Here is a 26,155-nt window from a genome sequence, read left to right as displayed (position 1 = left end):
TTCCGTTCTGAACTAGCATAACTGCACAAGTTTTATAGTTAATAAAATCTTTAAAAACAAATTACATTAATTATACTTGCATATCTTTCAATAAAAAGGAAATTGAGTAAAACGGTGTAAAAGGGGTGTGGACATGGATTAGTAATCTGGCCCCTTGGTATAAAGGAGAAAAAATGCTGGCCCTCCTCACTCTCAAAGTTGCCCATCCTTGATGTAGACCAATTAGAGGACAGATTTACTCACATGTGACATGCATAAACACAGTTTGGTATGATTTGCAATGTTGCCTTGTAACAAAGCAAATGATCTACAGGTCTGAAAAAATTTTCATTTGTTAATTTTTGTTTTCTGTCATTATGTGTGACATTTTGCCTGCTTTATCAAAGAGTTTTACATTGATTATCATTCGATTTATGTGCAGGTTTAAAGAAATGGTTCACCCAAAAAAGTTTATTTGCTGAAAATGTACTCACCCTCAGGCCAACCAAGTTTTTTTTTTATATACATCTGAACAGATTTGTAGAAATTTGGCATTACACCACTTGCTCACCAATGGATCCTCTGCAGTGGGTGCCAAACAGCCGATAAAAAAAAAAAAAAAATCACAATTCACAAGAAATCCACACAGCTCCCGTCAATCAGTGTATTGTGAAGTGAAAAGCTTGTTTGTAAGAAACAAATCCACCATTAAAGGGATAGTTCACCTTCAGTTGGTCGCATTGGTTGCATAGTTTTTTTTCTTTTCTTTTTTCTTTTTTTCCGCCATACTAAGTCAATGGGGACCAGCCACTGAAGATGAACTATCCCTTTAAGGTGTTTTAATTTTAAAGCATCGCTTCTGGAAAAAATACCAGTCTATAAATAAAGCCCTTTGGAAAAAGTCCATCCCCTGCTGTCTTCTCATATCATTGTTTAGAACTGTTTTTGCTTGTAAACTCGTTTTAATGATGAATTTGCTTTTATGAACACAGCTTTTCGCTTCACAAGATATCGTGTATGATCTGAGGGTGAGCAAATGTTTATTTTTTGGGTGAACTATTATCCTTTATTCCAAACACTAAAAAACGGAGTGGTAAAGAGTGTATTGGAAGCCACTGTGTTCTCAAAATATACACTAGAGGGCAGCCTTTTACAAACAACTTACTCAGATACACACCTCATTTAAATTCAGCAGAATATTATATTGAGCTACTAAAATTATATAATGTCAACACAGAATAAGTCCACGTTATGTGAGTCTTAAGTCTACTAAACAAATGATAGCTGCTCAAATATTATTTTTGCATAAAAAAATGCTCTTCCAAAACCTAATTTTTAAAACAAACTTTGAGTCAGTCACCTGCACCAACTGATTACTGGGAAGTAAAATATCTGAAATGAATTATTATAGAGCAATTTGTCATTGTATACATCACAATCATCTTAAAACTAGATAAAATGACAATCACTCCATCCCTGAGAACAAATAATGGAAAATTCACTCAAGCCATCATCTGAATATGTTTAATTTTACCGGCTGCCTAGACAACTTCATTGATATTTAGTAGATAATCACTATGGTTCCCAGTTTTGCATACTAAAACCTATTTTAGACAGTTTCTTCACCCTCATGAATTTCTTTATTGTTTGGCAGCTGTACATGACCTTTAGTTGTCTCTGTGTGATGCCTGAAGGATGATCACCAGGGTAAAAGCACAGAGGCCATAATGAGGGTGAGATTTCCACTCACCAGCCACAATTAAGACTCAATAGGTTTGTTAATTTATGATTCCTCTTAATCTATGCACCCTAAGAGAGAGGGCAAACCCAATTAACTCTCTCTCGTCATCTTCTGGCACATTATCATTGTGCGCTTGTCGTTGTGTGCACACAGTGCAATGCCAGCGGAATACAATTTAGCCACTAAACCACCCAAAGTCAACTTATATAACCAAAGAGAGTTGGAAAATAAGACATTTCCCTGGAAATTAAATGTTAATTCATAACTTGGGTTCTGTGATAAAGTAGTATTATCATTTAGATCTAGTTTGAGTTAATCTTACAGTTCTATTGGCTTCAAAGGCTAAAATGGGAAACTGATTGAAGGAAATGCATGTATTAGAGTAGCTTTGCTTCACAGAATCAATCATTGTCTGTGAATTAATTTTGTAATTGACTTTATCGTAAACTTTTGTTCATTTGTTAGGACGACCAAGCGTCCTCATTGTTAAAACGATGCAGTGTTGTTATTGTTGATTAAAACTATTAATAATTGTTTTTGGTAACTGAAATGAAGCTGAAATAAAATCAAATATAAATATCAGATGAAAGACTTTAAAAAATTGAAATGTTGCTTTGGCAACTAACTGAAATATGTAAAATTACTAAAACAAAAACTGAAATAAAAATAAAGTTTTAAAATATTTTTTTTTAAAGCCAAAAGAAACTTCAAATAACAAAAACTAAATTTGAAATTCTAAAAGCTGATGCAAAATATGAATAAATATTATAATAATATATAAATAATACTTAAATAACACTGACCCTTAAAAATATTTCAGCCTGAATTTAAGACGTATTTGAATTGCATATAAAATTTCCACCTATTTGGATTGCAGTTTTTACAAACAAACTAATATCTCATATGCTAGCGACTGAATATTGCTTTTTCCACAGCTAGCCATATTTTAAACATTTTTAATGCTGATTTTAAGCAAATTACATAAATCCATTTTGAAAATGTGATGTAAATAAAATTAGGCTAAATAGATGGAAATAGTTAATAAACTATGCATATTTTTTTGATGTGGCAAAAAACATTCAATTTTGTCATGTGGTGGAGTTGTGTTTTTTTGTTGTTTTTTTTAAGGACACTGAACCAATCAGTTTTGAATAAATTAAATAATTAGAATGGATGAAATATTGAAAAAATGACACTTCATTGGAGTCGCAGAGTTGAGAGAATTCTTATGTTCAGATGGTTAAATAAAATAGTAGCTGTAAATAGAGCTTATTAGCTGGAGTTAACAACCTTTCACCACTGTTGTTGGAGTTTTCTAAATAAATTAACCTCTGACACTGACATTACACATGACCTTCTTAAAACCCAACGGACTGGAAGATTGTTAGCTAGTGTGGGAATTTTAAGAGTCAGGCAGTAAGTTGCAGGATCAATACATGCAGAGGCACCTCTCTCACTAACTCCCGCTTGTCCACTGGAGCCAATTAAACTGGGTCAATAGAAACTGATGAGACCCTCTGCACGGGACACAGGTGTGCCAGTTCAGACTATACCCATCATCTCATTAAAAAAACCCAAACTTTTCAGCCTGTCTGTTTCTGAGCACAGTCACAGGTCCCTCTACAGTGGGGCCTCAGGTGGGTTTGGAGGGATTGGATTGACTTTGATTGTGGTTTTAAGCCCTGGGGGTGTTTTAAATTTAGAATGGCGAGAGATGGTATTTCTGCATGGATAGGATCTGTATATCGCACCGTTATAATTTAATCATGTTAGCTTAATGCAAATACACCTTCAGCGTACTATCAAAACCTCTTGGAAAAAATGGATTAAGGAAAACTTGATACTATAAAAAGTAGCTACTATGGTGCTGATATGCTACAGTGATGGAATCAGATGGCAGGTTTCAAGGTGCAATGAAATAGGCCAGTGCCATGGGCATGAGCACTAACCATATTCAGACACCATGGTTTTTACATGGTTCTCTAAAGCAGGGTTTCCCAAACTGGAGTTTGTGTTGATAAAAAGCTTAGAATTCATTAAATATAAAAAATTTAAAATATCAAATGTCAAAGGATTTCAGCTGTAAAAAAAGGGCTGGGAATCCCTGCTCTACAGTAAGTAAGTAAATACATTTAAAAATTAAATGCATAGAATGGAACATGTCCACAAAATATGTAGTAAGTTGTAGTATGGTAACATGTAAACAAACTACACAACCAGACATCAATTTGCATGTTAGCAAACACAGATAACAAAACAGTACATTTTAAATATTATATATATATATATATATATATATATTATAATAAAGTAACTTTTGAAATGCTAATAATGAATTTCTTGTAAATAAACTGACAACAATAATTAATCTCTACAAATTACTTTTATTTAAAAAAAATTAATAAATAACCTCTGAAATGCTGATAATGAATTTCTTATTATTTATTCATTCATTCATTCATTCTTCTTCTTAATTTCTTGTGGAATTAGTACACTTTATTCACTGTTTATTCATATCATATCATTTAATAACATAACATTTAAGCTAAGCTTTAAAAAAAAAGATCAATTATTATCTGGCCATATGAGATTTTGATATGGAGATAAAATGTTAGAATAATGATTTGTTTCATATATTATTATGCACGCCATGGCTGCAAATCAAATATTTCCCTTCTAAAAACAGGTGAAAAAGAATATGTGAGACAGTATGTCCGATTTCACAGTATTCATCAAACAGTAGGCAAAAATGTCCAGATAGCCTACTACTTAAGTGAGATTCTGATGTGCACATCTAATGGACACTGTATTTTCCCATCCCATCAGGCCACAGGAAAGGATTTGTAAATGGCAGTAAAATAATGCACGTGACAACATGACGGATGTCCACATTACATTCATATTACACACATTCATTTCATACTATCTAAAACATTCTTTTTTAACCATTATGAAATAATTACTTATTCAAAAGAAGCGCCTACTCAGAGAACATGTGATTTCAGGCGTAGCCTGTGAATGTTAGCACCATTTGTTGAAAGCTTTTGGTATCTGATGGAGCGTTTGGCTTCAGAAACAGTGACACTTGAAGTCAGACTTAACCAACAGGTAACCAATGTTACATTTACAGAGACTTACAATTTTCATTGCACTCTAAAACATGTCGGCGACTGGAGAGAGAAAGTGACCTGACAGTGATAAAGGGCTTGCAGTGAGTTTTCACGAAGCCTCCTAGTCATGCATCAATAAGATGCCAGGACTAACTCTCAGTTATGAGTCTCTCAGGTATATTGGTGCACAGCGAGTTTGTGGTTAGAATGATATTTATGGGATATCTTATGTCCAGCATTTTTGGGAGTTTTAGTTCATTTACATTATATACGCTATGGTGTGATTTGGAGCTTTTCTTTTGAAAAAGGAGGCTGTGATTCATTTGTAATTTTTAAACCCACAGTAATAATCTCAGCTCACAGTGACATACCCAAGCTTACTTCCCGTTCCTGCCCTGTTGGCATTACACATGCTCCCATCCATCAAATCCAGCCCAAGCAACGGGGCTCATCAAATGTGACGATGATGAATGTTCCATACACAGTCTTCTTTAGCAATAGCACCCATACCTCACCTGTCCCCCTGAATTACAGTCCACTGGTATTTTTAGGTAAGGGTTTCTTCCTATGAGGTCAGAGCACTTTAATTTGCCGCGCTGACATGCTCGTTCTTCAGCCTCATGGAGGTTTTATTGGACAGTGACAGCGGCCGGGTTGCTGTTGACAGGTCTGTGATGTCCTAGCAACATTGTGTTTTAGCACATGGTGTTTTGTGACCCATGGACCTGCTTCCTTGTAAAAAGGTTTTATTCCCTTGATTACAGTCTTTTCCTATTGCTTTGGCAATGAAATAACATGTTGAGACATCTGTTTAAGGTACCTCGGGACGAATAAATCACGATCCAAATGGACCAGTCACTTTTTAAGATTTCGGTTTGCACCGAGGCAAACTTTTGAACAGTTTACACTGAGATATATACATTAGAATTTGTGTTTTCATGAATCTGTGGCTAGTTGATATGAATTTGAAAAAAAACTAAAAACTAATTTGTATGTTTTTGTATGATCTGCTTACACCCCACTGAGGGTTAGGTGGACTTTTTTCTGAAAAAACAAACAAAAAGTATTTACATACAAAAAAAACATTGTACAAATTCATTCATTCACTCTAACTAAGTGCCAAGTTGAAGAGCACATGGCCCATAAAGCCTTTGTTAATTAAACAGTTGCGCTTCATTGACTGAGGTATTCCTGCATGACAGTTTGTTGATAAAGTTTTAATAATAATCATTCTAATTCTGTTGGGAAGTCATACCACACCACCCCACAACTAAAACTAAAACTAGAATAATGCAGGAGCAATATTGGACTCACTTTTAGAGCTATTTGTTTTCCAGCTAATGAACAAAAAGATTGACAGCCAATTATAATCCACCCAGTTTCAAAGAGTTTGAGAATTTCAAGCAGCAGACTGCAACTTTGTAAAGAACGTTATTGTGCATTGCATTGGTGTGGACGCTAGTTATTGTTCTCGGTTTGAATGGGGCTCAGAAATGCCATAGGAAACACCATTTGGTAGTAGTTTTATGCATAAATGCTGGAACCTTTTGACGGTTTTGTAGCCTATATTAAATGTAATTATTCATTAAGATACTCAAAGGGAGTGTTTACATATTTTTTGAGTTCCATTGCATTGCTTGTGAATGTGTTTCTATACAAACACTTGTTAGACAGACGTATTTAAACAAGTTTTTAGACCTTAAAAAATGTTACAAACGTGCACAAAGGGCAATGAAATGGAGCTTCAAGGTTTTTATTCAAGCAAAAGCTTTATTTTATTTTTATTTTTTTTACCAGAACACTGCTAGTTTTTATTTGCATATTTCATATTCTGTATCCATTCAGCATCTGAAGGGGTATAACATTACACTTTTTGGTTTATTGACTTTCATTGACACACCTGAGAAATTCGCTCATGCAAATTTAGCTGCATTACAGAGTTCAAGTTTGGTGAACTTTGACCTGCGTATTCATCAAATATTGATGTATTGAATTTGAGTGTCCATAGACATTTTGCATGCTCATAGTCTGGTGTGACTACAGCTTAAGTCACCAAATTGATCTTCCACCACTAAGGGTAAGGGTAAGGGTAAAATATATTAAATATTAAGTGGAACAGGAGATAAAATGCATGTACCTCATCCACAGCGACCTGGAAAATTAGATTTCATTATATGACTGTAACCAAAACCTAAAACGGCTATTTTGGCTATTAAATGCATGATGCAGGAAAACGAACAATGGAAAAAGCTTGATATGATCAGACAACAGATTATATTTCCCATTACATAAACTGTCGTGTTTGCCATTTCCCAAATGAGAGAACAGAGCTCCATTAAATTTCACTCTCAACAGATTAATGCAAATCAATCACTTCATTCACGACAGACAGCATTTAATGAGCCTGTCCCCTTGGTTTCATCGGTAATACCCCAGCAAATGAAATGATTTGTTGCAAATTACAGTAAATTGAACAAGCTAAAACAGTGAGCTTGTTTCTTGATGTCGTCCCTCCATCCCTGCACATTTTGTTTTTGTACGTCCTGGTGCGAAAATAGAATGTTTCCCATTAGCAAAGTGCCCTGTTGACTCATAGCGCGGATGTGACGTCCATGTTGTCATCCACTTTCATTGCTTTACCTTTTAAGCCTCCCCCTCGGGATTCTTCAGTGCTTTTTGCTTGCTCTGATGTGTTTGTGTGTCTTCAGAGTGACAGGCTCAATAACGTTTGATCTCAGACGAGATGTTCTTTCCCCGAAGAGTCTCGTCCAGCCAACACCTCACTGTACCAAGGTGAACCTGAGAAAACTCCAGTGAATTATGCATGGGGGTATTGAGGCCCTGTGGTAAAGAGGCGGAGATGGAGGATGCATGACTTCACCGAGAGAAGCTTTCAGAGGAGAAAGCTGAAACCCACCAGGGGCTGAGAGGAGACAGAACGGGTGAGGTTCAATATCACAGCCAGGGCTGCGATCAAACTTCGTGATCCGATTACTTTTTCCATCGAACCATGAGAGGGTAAGTAAGTCGAGAGGTAGCACAGTCCATCACGGTGCTCGATCGGCGTAAACGGTCAGTGTTGCCTTCGCTGTGGGGTTCTGCTTTTCCGCTCCATTTGCTAATGGCTCACCGTAGAAGCCCGAGCACGTCCTTACAACCGACAGGTACAGATATCAGCAGGGACAGGCCTCGGTAAATCTACCTGACAGACAACTGCAGCTGAGGAGTGGAATAAATGCTTCTGAATTTGGCAGGGAAAGGAGAAGCTGCACAAAGATATCATTTTCACTCAAGTGATTTGTAAGTGGGCATACAAAGACAGCAAAAGCTTGGACTGAAAGCTGTCAGAGGTCAGAGTAGATACATTTACGTGCACTAATTTTGATCTGTTGGAATGAATCCAATCTTTTTTCAAATTCTGAAAGGCTTGTTTACATGAACCCTAAATGTTTAAATCCAAGTCACATATTAATTTACATTAGCATATGTATTCCAAACAAAACTTGACAAGAGCTACCATGCTTATTATTGTTGCTATTTATGCTTTTTAGCAAATATAGGTAAATATTCAGTCTCATTATTCACTGACCAGTTGATAAGATATGACACGCAAATAAACACACGTTTGCATGACATAAAATGTATCTAACGTGCTGATCTGACTATTTCAGATCTAAAACACCCCTTTCAGTTGAAATTGAACTCAGATTAAACTCATTTACATGTAGGCTTTTCAGTCAGATTTAGCCATCGGTCCAATTATAAACAGATTATTTGAGTGCATGTAAATGTTGCTGATTAACTGTGAGAAAAATAAATATATAAGATAGTGTTCTCTCGATTAACCCCCGGTTTCACAGATCTAATCCAGACTAAAATGTAAATCTGAGCTGTTTCAGCTGAAATAAACTTGCACTGACTGATCTTAAAATATGTCAGTGCCTTCGTTTTGTCTCAAGATGCACACCAGTAATGTTTTTTTTTTCTAAGGCACGTTTATAAAAACTGCTTAAATGTCCTAATTGAGCTATTGCCTAATCATGGTTTAACCAAAGCCCTCTCTATGAAACCAGGCCTAAGGGTTTTAAATCTGTGAGTTATTAAAAGTTAGGATTTTTTTCCTTTCCATTTAAACCTGAAAAAAAAAAAAGGATACTGTGAGATGTAATAAACAGATAAGATTCAGCATTTTTAACTCACTAATCTAAAAAGTAAATGTGTGGCATTGATCATCCTTTGTACAGATGCTCAGATGTTCTTGCTTCCATTGAAGCTCAAGAAAATTGAAAATTATTGTATTAAATGTCTTTTGGACCTCGCTGTACATCAAAACACATGAAACTCTTCTTTACTCAGAGCAGACAAGCTCTTCAGTTTGACAGTCATTCTCAGGCACAGCAAGGCACAGCACGACGCAGCCTGTCCGGGCCAAAACCCATTACTTCCAGCTAACCTTTCTCCAGCCGTCAGAACTACATCTCCCTCTGTACCCCATCTGTTTTGTTGGAAAGCAAAACCTCTGAACACCTCAGTCACCATTTCCTGGTTCTGTTCCTGTAATAGCCGGAGGAACTGGAAATGAACTGCCTAACATCAGCGGTACAGAGAAAATGACTAACTAATTCTCAGGTCTTTCACAACAAGTACTAAAGTAACTTATAGGTTTGCTAATATGAAAACTACGGTAGCATAACATGGGCAGAGCTCTTACACAATCAATTTCCTCAATATGAAATCAAATACATCGCTATCCAGTAGAAGTGTGGTTACTTTAGCAAAATGTAACCAAACAACAGTAAATATAACCACACCTTAAGACCTTTATGGGACAAAAAAGGGGTGCAGTTAAGATTTCACAACTATTTTATAAGTTGTGATCACATTAAGGGATGCAAAATGACAAAACTGGTATCATCTGAATCAGCATTGAAGAATGTGGAACAAATTCCACACAAGCATAAAATAAAACAAAACAAAATAAAAATGTTTATAATAAATACATATACTATAAAATATGAAATAAATACATACATTTGGCCTTTTTTCAGTGTATTGTCATTGCTTTTTTCCTGCCTATGTAAAGTCCATTGATCACAACATGTAAATGCACTTTGAGCGTCTGAAGTCTGATCTTTATATGGAGCAGCACTTAAATTTAAAAGGTTACAGAGCATCTTGTCCTGTTGTGCTTCGACCCTCTTGTTCATCCTTCTGGTCTTCCATTATCTCCTAATCTCTCTCCTGCAGATCTTATAAAAGATGCATCACTTCCTCTGTGTAAGGACCCTCAATGCTTTTATTGCAGTCTTTCAGGGCCATAAATCTAATGGTAAAGGCATTAGGAATAGTAAAAGCAGCACTGTGGATCTATAATATGCATATGTCTGTGCTATTGTTTTAATAATGCATAAAATGCATGTATGTGTGTTATGGTTGTGCAAGTGAGGTTCAGGATATTAGATAAACTGCTTGGTTGCGTTATGAGCATTCGCATATGTCTCTATAATGCCCTGTTTTGTATTTTCAACTGCATGAAACCAAGGAAGCAGAATATCCTGATGAAATTACTTGAGATGAAATGTATCCAGACTCTGAAAGCTTCTTCCTGCCACAGCCTTACATTAAAACAAATAACCTTGTTTTGGTCCTTACTGCTAATTTACTGTAGTATTTATCTTTTTCTTTACCTTTTTCTCTAGCGAAATGTTTGCTGAGGATAGTACAAGGCAAAAGGAAGACTGCTGAAAATACGAAATGCGTTGTTTTACAACTGACTCAGCTGTCAGTGCTGATTTAGTTTTGTTCATCTGTCAATACTGATGCCTAACCTGAACTGCTGATTCAGCTGAATCCTAATGGCTGCCTATCCTTCAGCTCTTAGTAGTGGTAATGATTTGAAACTAGTCATTTAAAGCTAATCTCAGCCCAAATCTGGATGGAAATTAAAATCTTTAGTCAGAAGGTCAGGAGCTTAACGGTTGGCACACAGCTTAAAAGTGCCTCATAAAGTTATATGAACTCTTTAGTCAGAGCTGATTATCTCTGCTTGAAGTCTGAAAAGTAGGAAGAATCTTTTATCGGTCTGATTGTGTGTCCCATTAATAAAAATTTATTATTTTGATCAGAAAGTCAGCAGTATGTGACCTTTTAGATGTGATCTCATTGACCCTTTCAAATAAAGAATCATTAAATATTTATTTGTAATCAGTTTGTGGGAAAAGCTTTTGATTGCTCATTATAAATGGGTCACATAAAAGGTCGTATGACACCAAATGTCAGCATTTAGCATATAAATTCGATATGTTGAATAAATCAGGTTAGGAAAGTAACAAAACCAATCCTGACCACAATCTCTATTAAAAACAAAACTATTAAAAAATCTTATAGAAATGTACTGTCAAAATACTAAATAATAAACATCAACTAAACAGAAAATGTAACAAAAGACCTGAATGCCCAAATGCCAGTTATTTAGCATATAAAGTTGATATGTTGAATATAACAGGGTGGGAAAGTTAAACCAATCCCTCACAATGCGATGAATTGAATTGAATTGAATTGAATAAAATAAAATAAAATAAAATAAAATAATAAAATAAAAAAACAAAACAAAACTATAAACTAAACTAAACTAAACTAAACTTAACTTAACTTAACTTAACTTAACTTAACTTAACTTAACTTAACTTAACTTAAATTAAATTAAATTAAAAGAAAAGAAAAGAAAAGAAAAGAAATTAAGACATTTTACATCCAAATAAATAAAAACAAATAAATTTGTACAATTACACGTACATAAATACTGTATAAATTATTGAATATTATAAAACAAAAACAAACAAAAAAACATTATACAGTATGTTAACGTAAAATTACATGTTATTTTCTTTTATTTATTTTTTATTTTTTTACACTATGCATGGTAAGGTAACTTATAGAAGGATTTTAAATTCTTAGTTGTTGTTTCTAGTTAAAGCTAGTGAAAACTTTTTTAAACAATGCTTTTATCTTCACCATAGTGGAATTGTGAAATAAAGTATAGCACTCAAAAGCTTAAAGGCCTTTACTTCTGTAAAGTAGATTGCGAACTGATGTTCTGAAAGTCTGTGTGTGTGAGAGAGGATGGAGATGAACAGGAAAGTGTGGCTCTACTAAAAAACAAATCATGATCCCAAACAAATTGTCCACATCAGATAGTAGAAAGCAATTTATTCAGCCCAGCTGAGCGAGCTGCTGTAAGTCAGACTAATGGGTGTCTGTAGACGCTCTCTAGAAGGTAAAGTCTGGCTGTGGCCCCTGCTGTGGCCCTGATAAGGGTGGCCTAATGAATATGTGACGCTCCCAACAGCAGGGCTCTAAACAGCCATCTTGGAGGTGACTGGATGCTATATGATTGGATCGGATAGATTAACGGATGGAACCGAAATATGATTTTCCCCTCGGAAATCCCAGACTAGGGCCTCTCATTGAAACCGGGCTCAGAAGTGCAGTGAAAGATGGAAGGGAGGGAGGAAGCTTCCAGTAATACTTTGATTGAAACGGGACATAAACTGCATTGACCTTGGCTCAAAAGGGATTTTATGTGGCAATTCAAAGCGTGTTTTTTTCATTTTATTTTCTGGCAAAAATGTGATATGGAAACAAATCTGGAAGCATAATATTGTATAATGTCATGCAGTTTGTGTTGATTTAGAAAGCAATAGGATGTGATCTAATGGGAATGTTCTAACATTCATTTCATCATATACCACTTAACACCTGCGTATGAGCTTCTGACAAGCAGACAGGCAGACAGGCATCCAAAATGCCTCATTACCCAGGGAAATATTTAATTCATCATGTCTCGCTGTTGCTTGCTTCGCATTTTAACACTTCAAGTCAAGTTATCTGGCATTATTAGGCTTCATGCTTCATTTGAAGCTAGTCCCATCACAACTTTATTTGTATAAATCAGGAAATTCCTTGTAGGAAGAAAAATCACAATTTCAGTCAGAGAAGTTGCACTCTCAAATTAGCCATTTCCTTGAAATTCATAATAAAAAAAGAAAATTCATAAATGAATGAATAAATTAAAAATAAAGTACAAATATAAATAAATGTATACAAATATATAAACTGAAATTTACAAATATAAATGAATAAACACATAATTTACAAATATAAATAAACTAAATAAATATTGGATTCAATAATAAATAAATAAACCTATACAAATAAATCTAATTAAATAAACAAACATAAAGGAATAAATAAATAATGTACAAATATAAATAATTAATTAATTAAATAAATACAGAACAATATAAATAAATAAAGTACAAATAAACAAACTGAGATGTACAAATATAAATTAATGAACACAATTTACAATATAAATCTATACAAATAAATTTAAATATACAAACATAAATGAATGAATAATGTACAAAAATAAATAAATAAAAAATGATTAAAATTACAAATATAAATAAATTTATACAAATAAATAAACAAACTGAAATGTACAAATATAAATAAACGAAGAAATAATTTACAAATATAAATAACCTAATGATGAATGGATGAACGAATGAATGAATAAATAAATAAACCTTTAAATATACAAACATAAATAAATAATGAATCAATATTAATAAACAACTGAACAGGAATGTATAAATATATACATTTAAATATACAAATATAAATAAATTAATGTATAAAAATAAATAATAAATAAATAACATGCAAATATAAATAAACTAATACAAATAAGTTTTTTTATTTTTACTTACAAAAACAATTTCAACATGTTAAATACACATATTGTCTTAATGAATATTATATATATAAATATATATTTCACAGTAAATAATTCATAGCTTTTACTTCCAAAAACTAGAAAGTTTTTCTGTATATTTCTACCTGTCTTTGATGCTTTAAAATGCTGTGTCAGAATTGTGGCCTATAGCAGCCTTAGCTGTGGTGCTCGTGTGTTTGTAGATAGCAATAGAATAGGGTCTAAAACAAGATGGAAAAAGAAATGCAACAAACCCTCATACTCCGCCCCAAAATGCCCTTCTCCTTGTCCTTGATTTTAGCAATAATCTCTTAAAACTGCTCAAATCTTCTTTGAATCTGCTCTGACAGCCTTTTATAAGAGAACAGGCAGGCAGGGTGGTCATGGTATTTAAATAGGCCTCCAGCACTGAATTATGCAGAAGCTGGTGTGTTGTGGAGTTCGTAGGGTTTCGATCTGCTTTCTCGGAGGGGGAGATCAAAGCGAGAAAGCCTGGAATCCGATACCTGCCTCCAGCCTCGGTCTGCATGGGGAGAGAATGGAAGAGTGTCTCCCTCAGGGACCTCAGAGAGTCTGCCAGAGACCCGACCCAAAGCCACAGATGAGCCACTCACACACGCTGACCAGTCTGCATGCTGACATTTGCTTTTGTCGAGGAGGTTTGCATTTTAATAGACAAAGGGAATCTCACATTGGTGCAGATGTTGAAAGTTTTATGTGTTTAATGGCAGTTAGCAAAGTTTGGTGCTTCTTGCAAAAATAGTCGAATACATACAATAAACGACCACTTTTGAATTTCTGTAAATGGAGAAGCATGTTTTTGACTGCAGTTAACATTTACCAAAAGGGGCTGGAAGCAGTAGCAGATCTGGACACACAATCTGATCTCCCTACTTTGTAAAAAAAATTTCCCATATGAATGTACAGTTTCTACAAAAAAAAAAAAAGTAAATAAAATAAATAAATATAAAAAAAAAAAAATTCTAATTTTCTAAAGAATGTATTTATAAGCAAATTCATAAATTTACACAATAAAAATAATACATTATTAAATAAAGAGAAATGTCAGAAATGACATTTATACAGTTTATATTTATTATGAATGATTGAATTAATATTTTAGATTTTATTTACAAGAAAATATACATTTGTATAATAAATTAAAATATAATTCATAAAAAGAAATTATAATGCAATATTAAATTTACATTAAAAAAACAGCAGCTGTGGTTGCCGGAATTCTACCGTAAAAATACGGTAACAACTTTTTAGGTTTTAACTTAAATTTACAGTTAAATACCGTAATTTCATAATTTTAACTGATATACCAACCTATTCAAGTACTGAAATCTGTTTTGTACCTTTGAAATACACTGATAAGCACCAAATGCAGGTGGTGATGAGAAAGTCACATGATGAACCAAAGCCCATCACAAGCAGCTTTTAAATAATAACATATATAGATGGTGCACAGTGTCATTCACACACACACTAAACACCATCATGGTGAGACTCATTAAACTGAAATATGCAATAAACATTAATTTAACAACATTAGATGTAACATACAACCCTAATAAACATAACTGAAGCAGCATAGTTATTTTAAAGAAAAAAACATCAAATTCAAACTAAATTTGAAATGCAACGTAGGGAATTCTGGGAACGTCAATTTACGGATTTTCCCTGTAAATTTTACAGGAACTTATCGTTAACCATTTAACAGGATTTTACTGTAGCATTTTCACAGTTTTTTACCGTTAAAATCACAGTCATTTTTACAGTGTACAATACTGTAAAATTAAAATCTACACAGTGGCAATTTTATTTAATATTTTTTTTTATTCGTATGAATATTTTTACTAATTAGCCATTAATTCATCAAAATGTAAAATAGTTATGAATTGCCATAAGATTGTATTAGTCCACACGACCTAACAAGAACAAAACTAAACTAAACAAAGACCAATTTTCCAAACAATTTATTTATAAGCAAATATATACATTTATATAATAAAATAATACATTAATAAACAGAAATTAAATATTTATAAATGTATATATTATAAATAAGTTAATGAATTAATAAACATTTTCATATATTAAATTCACCATTTATTTATAAAAATATACATTTATATAATAAATAAAAATATACATTTATAAAAAATAAATTACACATTCATACAATTTAAATACATACATACAATACAATTCAATACTGTGGAATTAAAATGTCAATAAGAATGTATTGCACCCAATCATTGTTCATTCTTGAGAATAAGCCTTTTCTCTCTTGTGCTTTGAATGTACTTGAGTATTACATGTGTTGTGGGCATGAAACTTCATTCTGACTTTTTCATGAAAAACAAGAGAGCACTAGCAATAACACGCAGATGTTATCTAGATCAAACACACAGTTGCTATTCTGCTTGAGATTTCCCTAGACACTTTATACTACAATACCCCTTAATTAAAAACAAAGCATGATCAATCCGGCTCTTCGCCGATTCAAAGCGTATGCCTCATGCTTTGTGTTTTGTCACTTGCAATTAGGTGGAACAGCTTTGGCTGGTGACAGATGGTCTGGCAATCAGGGACCGAACTTTCAATACACATCTGCTCGCCAGAGTTTTTACTTTGACTCCTTATTCGCTTCAACAGGAGTAGATGGAAGCTGCTTTGAAATGAAATAAAGGCTCCTTCACAGCAGGGATTCAATGCAAGTTCCATGCACTGCTTTGACCTCCACATGAAAAGTACTGGAGATAACATCACAAAAGGGCAATTTTAACATGTTGCTAGGTAGCTAGAAAGCATGAAGAGTGGGCAATAATCAAATGAAAATGTGTATTTGAGCTTAGAAAAGAAAAAGGTCCATTGTTTGTACATGCTGCAGACAGAAAAAATGTTGTTTAAGAAACCAAACTCACCTGATACGCTATTGGTGAATTAAAATTAATTGAAAAACTGAGGTTTAGGGATGCTTCTTAAAGAGATATTGAGGGAACTCTTTACAGAGATTGACAGTTTTAAATTTCTTTGTACCTAAACAAACAAACAAACAAATAAATGCATACATTTTATGAACAATTTCTATAAGCAAATATATTTATATAATAAATAAAAACAATGCATTCAATAAAAAGACATTGCAAATAAAAATCCCCCAAAATTATACATATATTTTTATATAAGCAAATATATGCATTAATATAATAAAATAAAATAACAATTAATAAATAAACAGAATTTGCATATAAATAAATAAAATCTAAACAAATATTTATAAACATCTTCTTCATAAGCAAATATATCTATATAATAAATAAAAACAATGCATTCATAAACAGAAACTGCAAATAAATAAATAAAAGATTTTATGAACAATTTCTATAAGCAAATATATTTATAATAAATGAAAACAATGCATTCACAAATAGAAATTACAAATAAATTCTAAACAAAAGACAGAATAATTTTTAAACAATTTATATAAACAAATATATACACGTTTATATAATAAACAAAAACATTAATAATTAAACAGAAATTGCATATAAATACCAAGAAAATTCTATAAATATTTTCTATAAACAAATGTATACATTTATATAATAAATTTAAAGCATTAATAAACAAATTGCATATAAATAAAATCTAAACAAATATTTAGAAACATGTTCTATAAGCAAAAATATCTATATAATAAATAAAAACAATGCATTCATAAATAAACAGAAATTTCAAATAAATTAATTAAATAAATTAATAAATAAATAAATTAATTAATTAATTAAAACCCACACTCTATAGAGTTGCATTTGGAAATGCTAAAATGGTTTTTACTGTGTGAAATCAGATTAGTCATGGTTTGAAAAGTTTCTTCAGTGATTTAGGGTAATGCAAAGAGTTCTTTTTTTTTCCATCTTGAGCTCACTTGTTTATAATGACAGAAACTGGCAGTCAGATATCCTAGAAAAGTGACTGCTAGTCTTTGTGTTTTTCACTTTAGCTGCTGACAGGTTTAAGCAGAGAGGAGTATAAGCACAGTGAACTCTCCGTTTGGATCAATGGCACTACCGCAGTGAGGACAACTGCAGGCTGACTAAACAATAGCAGTCATTAACAAGTATGAAGAAGGAGAAAATAATCAATATTCGTCTGGGCGCACCTTTCACAAAGCACAGTGGGACACAGAATATAACTGATGCAAATCAGCTTTTTCAATGGGTGAGATAGATGGGGAGATACATTCAAACCCATTGAATTCTCCCTCATTCTCTCACAAACAAACACGAGGCCATTTATATTGACACTACAGATGAGTGAGCATTAGACTTGATAGTCTTTTGTCTCAGAAAATTGCACTATGAACTCCAAATCTCGGTAGTAACCGGGGAATAATAAATACAGGAAAGGTAGTTTTAAACCCATAACAGAAGCTAAAGTATTGTCAGGCTAAATCCAGAAAGTTCCTTGGCAGTTTATATAATAGGAAAGAAGGACAGTCTATTAGCGATTGATTAAGTGGCTGTCATGCTCACAGAACTCAGCAGAAGAGTCAGCAGAATTGGAAAGGTCATCATTCACAAAGCTTGACACATCCAACGGCCCTTGTATGTTCAATTAGGAAATATTTTGAGTAATTTGATAATCATTGTAGAATGCTTCCAGCATACGGATTCCAGCATGGAATAAAATAAAATACAAGCAGAATTGAAAAGGTCATTATTCACGAAGCTTGGCATATCCAAAGACACTTGTATGTTCATTTATGAAATATTTTGATAATCATCTTACCATTTTCAGCATGGGGTTTGGCGTGCTATGGATAATGGAGACTGCAAGCTAGCTAGCAAAATAAAATAAAAACATATCATAAACTAAAATAAAACAGATTTGACATGCAATCCATAATGGAGATTGCAGTAGATAGCAAAATATATAAATTAAATAAAATTAAATAATTGTATTATTTATAAAATAAAATAAAATAAAATAAAATAAAATAAAATAAAATAATAAAATAAAATAAAATAAAATAAAATAAAATAAAATAAAATAAAATAAAATAAAATAAAATAAAATAAAATAAAATAAAATAAAATAAAATAAAATAAAATAAAATTAAATAAAATTAAATTAAATTAAATTAAATTAAATTAAATACAAAGATAGCACACAATTTTTTTTAAGTGTTTTTTTTTTTTTTTTAAGCAAATAATCTAAATGTTTCACTAGCATCATTTTCTTACACAATGATTTTGTTCTCATTCTGTTTTCTTCGAGGTGTTAATCACTCACAGATGCAGTTTCAGACTTGCAAGATGTCACATTGAGTGAAAATTGACAGCGGTCAGAAAATAAGCAGGTTATTGTTATGAGTATGAGATGCTTATTGACTCCGTCATGTGAAAACTAACCAAGCATGTCTTGTCATGACCAAACCAAACCGTGTCTCCTGCTGATTTATTCATATTAACAATGACAAAAACAACCACAACACAAAACAGACGAGACAAACTGTTGTCCTTGGTCTTCGAAGATCTGTGTCTATTGGTCTATTTGTAGCCCTTTCATTGATTCGTTCCACGGTGAATAGAGCATTAGCATAATGCTAACAATGCTAAGGTCAAGGGTTAATGTACATATTTACAACATGTATGGGCTTGAATGTACTTGTGTCTGCTAAAACGCATATGTAAGATGAGTAAACATGTTTATTTGGGGTCGAACTCCAGGGGCCACATGAAAGCTGTTATTTTCATGGAGATGTGAATGCATTTTCTGTAATGACTTTGCCCTTTCAGCTGTCATTCAAAAATTACATTGTGCTGATTTTGTTGTGGCTTGCTGGGACTGAGTTTTTGTTTGTACACAGCTGAAGCTAAAGCTGAAGCTGAAAATGTAGCTCATTAAAAGCAGTTGGGCTCTGAGGGGAAAGGCCAGCGCACTGCCTGTCTCCCACGGTACCGTTTATCTCTTGTATGGTCGCTCTCATTTGCGTAAGCAACTCTCGGATCCCATAGTGACTGTTGTCAGGGGCTACGGTCGCGCTGCTACCTCAGACTGACCCAAGGAGCAAGGTGAAAGCAAACAGCACCAGGAGTGAGAAAGTTTAAGAGGGAAAAAAAGACCCATTAGCACCTCCACCAACGAGAGTCCTTCAGGAAGTCCATTAATTGAAGCGGTTCAAGGAAAGCAGCCGCTTATTGAAGCATTTAAACGCAAGTAAGTGAGTCGGAGAGGGTGCAGGAAGATAAATGTGGATTTGCTTGCAGAGCCTGACAGCTTTCGACCCACAACTGGACTCGGGCTGTTTAGAAATTCACCAGCGCTCTCAGGTCCTCAATAAAAGCTGAATACAATCTTCTTTAATTATATATATTTTTGAGGGAAAAAAAGCATTAAGGCTGTCTTGCACATTCAGCAAGTTTAAGAATCCAATTGAACTACACAGCTAAAGCAGAATTTGATTTGGACTTTGCATCAAATGTGCTCGAGTATTGCAAACTATTGCCTTTTTGTCCTATAATCAGCCTTTTGAAACAATAAAATGTTAAATACATATATACATATATATATTAAACTTCCTTTTTAGTAGTATACATGTTGAGCTGGGTAGATATATAGATATAGATATGTACGTATGTGTGTGTGTGTGCGATTTTTTTAACAAAGGCTATAAAAACAATAAATAATAAGTAAATAAAATAATAAGTATTTAAATGTTAAGTAAATAAATACTTTGACCAAATTAACTTAATTAAAATAACTTTTTAATAAATAAATCAATTAAAAATAAATACTTTAGACAAACAAACAAATACTTTTAATCAATGAAGTTCAATAAAATATATTTTACGTAAATACGTCGATTAAAATTTCTTTAAACAAAGAAACAAAAAAATAAATAATTGAAATGACTAAATAAATAAATATTCAGTTCAACTCTTTAGTTTGCAAACAGTCAGCTCATTAGCAGTCTAAAAAATTAATGGAATAACAAAAACAGCATGAGAAATGAGGGGGAGAGAGGGAGAAAGAGTGTGAGCGCTCAAATAAAAGTTGTTACACCAATAGCTAAAGGCTTGTATTTTTCTTCTGTAACTGAAGGACAGTTTCTCTGCTTGAGCAACTTCAGTTTCTCTGACCCAAGGGCTGAAAATCACAGACCAGTCATGACATGACTGTCCTGAACTTACAGAATCTGGCTTTGAAACTTTGCCGACAAATTCCCTCAAGAAAATGCTCAGTAAAACTTTGATAGTCAATGCTTTTTAGCCTGTTTAGGAGTGTTATTTATTGCCACTCTTATATTTTCAAATAACATCTAGCTATTGCTTTGGAATGAAATATATTTTGCTCATCAATTACTTTTTTATTCCACTCAGAATGGTTTCATCATTTTTTTCGCCATTTTTGTTGGACAAGAGATTTTTCTTCTTCGCTCGCAGTCAAGTCTAAAGGTTTCTGCTGCAGCTCCTGACATTTAAGCCTGAATATTTCATCATTATAATGTATTATTTGGAAAAATGTCAGTATGATCCTGCCCACCACATCATAGTCATGTAGCTCAATCTTCAGGAGAAACGTAGACAGGACCACAGGGCTTTCTGTCAGCCGTCTGGATTATTACGAGTGTGGGTTTCCCGCTTTTTACTGAGTAGTAGGCGAGGTTTGTCAGCTCCTTCTTCAGTTTAGTGTAATGGGAAGCAGAGGCCAGTCTTAAACATGCTCACAGCTCATAAAGAAACGCTTTTACTGTGTTTATATAGCAACCTCATTCTGCATGTTTGAGTGCATCCAATCAACTAGATGCTAGAGTTGTATTCTTTTATTTTAGTGTCAATAAACAACTTGCGCTAATTCAGTCAAAAGGTCAGACACCCCACATTAGCTTTCATTATCCATTAGCTGTTGATCTATGGCAATGATGAAATCAGTCACTTTATTTAACACAGTTATTTTATTTAACATTATTATTATTTTAATTAAAATAATTGTTGTAAGTCAGTCATATTAATATGGTTTTGGAAGCTTTTTACCATTAATTAAAATTAATGTATTCATTAATTAAATTTATTTCACTCTTGTCCCAGACTTAATCTTAAAATATGAAAATCCATCATTAAAATGTAAATATATTAAAAGTCAAATCAATATTTACTGTGTGGAAAAAAAGAATAAAAGTCCTGTTCCTCGTTATTTTCATCAGAATAATAAATGTTCATAAAGTAAGCATCATAAGCACAAAAATGTCAAATAAAACCATGCTTAAAATGTAATATCAGATGTGATGTGCTAAAGAAAAATCATAAACATACATTTTTGTTTGTCATTTTAATCAGATCTCAGATGAAAATGCAAGCATTTTAGTAAGTATAGCATCATGGAAAAAATTATCTTTCCATGTAAAAAGAAAACATTCTGGTGGAAAAACAAAAATTAATATTCTGTACTAATAGATTTCTGTGAGTAGTTGTATCTGATAAAGCCGCTGTCCCTTTGGCTCATGAAATCCTGTTTATTTGACTGGTTTTCACTGTGATGTTACTGTCGTTGTGCAGGACTGTGGCAAGCAGGTGTCTCATTCTCTCCCTCTGATCTTCTTATTCACATTCGCAGCTCTTCAGATCTTCAGAAGAGCAGGCGTCCACCTGCCCGGCAGGTGAAAGGATTCGGTTAAAGTGATTTATTTTTTTAATTCTAATTTTGTTCTTTGTTCTTTTGTGTTTTTCATGCATCAATATACAGAGATACATTCAATTATATAATGACAGCTGGGTGAGATATTCAGAGCTAAATACTAATTCTAAGCTAATTTTTGTACAGCGTCAGTTTGTTTGCCAACAGAAAAGATAAATTGAGGGTTTCACATGTGAGAAAGAGCACACACACACACACACACACACACACACACACCCTCCCTCTGTGCCCCATTAATTGAGTTTTAAAAGGATATTGATTGGGCAAAAAAACACTTAACTTGTGCAAACCCAATTCACTAGTTGTTCTGACAGCATCCAGTATTTGCCCATAAACAGTGCTGACTAAAAGGGTTAGCAAGCTAGTTAGCATCAACTGTTAGCATCAACAACCTTGAACATGCCAATTTTGGAGGGCTTTAAGACTTCAGCAGATGATTTTGCTAAACTAACACAACACAAGACAATGGCGTTAGCTAACACATCAGTAAAAAAGTTGATACATATAAAAACACAAACCAACACATTCTCACCTATGAAAGGTTATCCCATTTCTTCTGGAATTTAAACGGTGAACTTCAAATTGTATACAATTGTGTGCTAGCAGAGAAAATGCCACTGAGATGAATGGGAATGCTAACAGATAGCGTTGGCGCTAACTAGTTTAGCCTTTGCACATGACCTTTGCAAAAAGGTTGTTATTCTTTGACATGCCATGCAGTGCTGTTAAAAAATCCAGCCCTGAGTGTTTCTTCATGAAGAATGATGAGGAAAAATGCAACAGCGCTTTTCACACAGAACTTTTTGAACAAAAATACGCTAAAGTCAACACTTCAACAAAATCTGAGATTAATTTCAGTCAGATAAATCACTACTTTTCTCCATATCTAGCTTAAGCATAGAGATAAGAAGCACTAACTGTAACATTGCGACAATCATTTTTCACAGATTCCCACATCGTTTCAACTCTCTCAGCCCACAAACTCATTTAAATTCACTCCACGTTCTCTGTCACTCCCCAGCGATGTGCGAACCCCTGACCCAACGCAAATACTGGCCTCCTACAATAGTACAACACAATTTCAGTGGTCTGTTAGCACTGCTGCATCTCATTCACCATCCTGTGATACTGGTGCAAATCTCAAAAACTCATTTAAAAAAATCCATTTAGAGCTCAGAACAGCTAATCGTAAATGCTTTTCTATAGGATGTGACCTATAAACATAACCATCCTTAAACATAAGATCAAGCAATGTTTAGGAGCATTGTCTCACAATGCATTGTGTCCTTAAATGTATTTTTAATGCTGATAATCAGCTGAATTATGCAGCTAAGCCTGTCACATTCATCAGAAACACTGAACGTCAAGTTGTGATCCTGAATCATAAATCGCCTCAGGGAGAGCAAGAGCAGTATGAAGCAACTCCTTGATCACAGAAAGATTCAACACGCTGTAATGGTATTGGTGAATCTGTGACGAATTCGTACAATCTCAGTGTATATTTGTACAATGTTCCCATGAGGTTCAGGGGTGGACCTTTATGCTTTTGTTTCCTCAAAATCATAGGTTTTAGTACAAATCGAATCATGGACATACAAATTCATACAAAACTGTTCAACTAATTCACAAAAATCTATGTTTCTCATGAGAGGAATGCTGGAAATAATGTATAGATTTTTTTAATAGCACCCTATAACCATTTACATCCCATTCGATTTAATCTTTACAGCTTCCATTTTGTACCAAACCCATGATAACAGCAATCCTTATACTGATATGTTTTTCTTTTGTTAGCAATGAACAATGAAGGAGGTCATTCATTCATTCACTTGTTGATGTATTGATTGCTACATTCTCAAAAGATAATCCATTTAGCTGATAAGAGTTGCAGAGGGATCAAGAGAGACAGAGATTTATATAAAAAAAGGACTGCTGCAATGCCAGGCAGCCAGATAGTCTGAGTCTATGATGAGGTTGATTTGGCCAGCCAGAAGGTATCATGTATTACTTTTCAAAAAGAAATCTTATCTTTGGCAACAATGTTGTGCAGAGTAGTAATGCTGAAATGTGAGATTTGAAACATGATTATGGTTTTATTGAACATGTCTAGGATCATTTTAGCTGGTCAAAACAAAATGAACATGAGGCAAAACAAAGTAAGCATCAAATTAAGTTAGAGAGCATGAAATAAAAATTTACTGCACACATTTCTGGCATAGTTCACTGGTGCATGTTATTCTAAAGAAATGTGTTCATAATCTTTTTAAAATTAGCAAAAATAAAATACAAACATATTAAAAATATGACTAACATCACTTTGTCCTAACTAACAAACACTCGTTATAAACGTCTAAGGGTCACACATTACTTTTTTGAGTTACATAAAGCATGATTTAAAAGAAAACAAAACTGACAACATGTTAAAGTTAATGCTAGCTACTCAATCCACCAGCATTCATGCTCCACCCCTGAAAAAAAAAAAAACTTGTCTAACCCAATGCAGCTGCCTTTAATTGTCAGTAATTTCAAAATTGTTCTCACTGGTGTTTGAGGAGGGGTGCATGTTGATTGGTCAGTTCCTGCATTACCCACAGGACACACCCACACACTCCTCAGCATCGGACACGGGAAAGAAAATAACAGAAGTGTAATCTTTTCAATAATCTTATAATCAGGGCTTTGAATTTGAAAAATATATTTTGAAATTTTGGCCTCTGGCCCTTTGCTTTATTTTTATCTAAAATATATTATTATCATTAAGTTAAGTGATTTGGCATGAAGGATCAGACTCATTATCACACAGGAAACTTATTTCTGTAATGTAATGCAGTTAATAACTGCAACTGTTTTCTTAAAGATCGGCTCCATGTTCTTCAGTCAATATGAATACAGGGTATATGATAAATGATGCTTTGGTTTCTAAATAAGGAAGTTGCTCAGCCACATCCAAATTTAAACCAGTATCTGAGTTTTCTCTGACACTGATGGTCTTTGTAAGAGCAATAAATCATTTTTATTCAAATGGAAGCCTTATGTTCTATTCTCTATCAGTCTGTGTCCTATTAGATCTTAATATAACATATTAAAGAGAATCTTTGGTATCCAAAGCAACCAAGAGTACAGTAATTATGCATACAGCACTCTCATGCCTCAAGATGCCAAAGACAATTACACATTTGCCTCTGCAAATCAAGCCTACAAGAGTTTTGAATTTTGTTGCTTTACAAATTGTTCTGCAATTGATGCTGCCATCAAGCCATTAAATAACCCGCAATGTCACGGATAATTTTTTGGAACCCTTGACTTTGAGTTTGTGGGCGTCAATTAAAAAAAAATAAAAAATCACAGTGAAAGCAAATTGGTAATGATAATTTTTTTGGCTTTCATTTTTAATATTTACCATACAATTAGTCTGTAAGACACATTTTGTGTACTTTTAATGAAAATAGGGCTAAATCATGGAAGAAAATACTTCTCGTTTATGAAAACAAATTACATTTCCCATGATCTGCAGCAGCACAATATTGATAAACTACTAAAAGATTAAATTAAGACACCTAATGCATCCTTGGTTCCTCGTTTTATTGCATTAGCACTAAAGAAATATGAAATTGCACTTTTTCTGATATTTCGTATCATATTCAAGACTGTAAGAGGAAAATTCCCAGGATGACTTGTTGTTCTTAATTTCCTACAAGCAAACCCAAACAGTTTAGAACAAATGTTAATATGCTGTCACATTTACCATTGTTCTGTGAATTGTCATGGGCAAAATCTTTTCCAATAGGAATCCACATGATCAGGATTTCTGCATTAAGGATTCTCCATGCAGAT

The 26,155-nt window shown here is 33.4% G+C and overlaps 1 protein-coding gene across 1 annotated transcript in view; it reads right to left on the bottom strand.

Annotated features, from left to right (window-relative positions):
* Positions 1–21,982: 21,982 nt before the first annotated feature.
* Positions 21,983–26,155, bottom strand: part of si:dkey-14k9.3 (C2H2-type zinc finger protein) — a 67,943-nt gene continuing 63,770 nt past the window's right edge. The window contains exon 15 of the mRNA XM_058773632.1: positions 21,983–22,272. The gene's annotated coding sequence lies outside the window, so the exon portion shown is untranslated. The remainder of the gene's footprint in view (positions 22,273–26,155) is intronic.

Source organism: Onychostoma macrolepis, chromosome 04, assembly GCF_012432095.1.
Source record: "Onychostoma macrolepis isolate SWU-2019 chromosome 04, ASM1243209v1, whole genome shotgun sequence".
Classification (NCBI taxonomy): Eukaryota; Metazoa; Chordata; class Actinopteri; order Cypriniformes; family Cyprinidae; genus Onychostoma; species Onychostoma macrolepis.
Note: the sequence above shows the minus strand (reverse complement) of the source record. Positions and strands in the feature narration are given on the sequence as shown.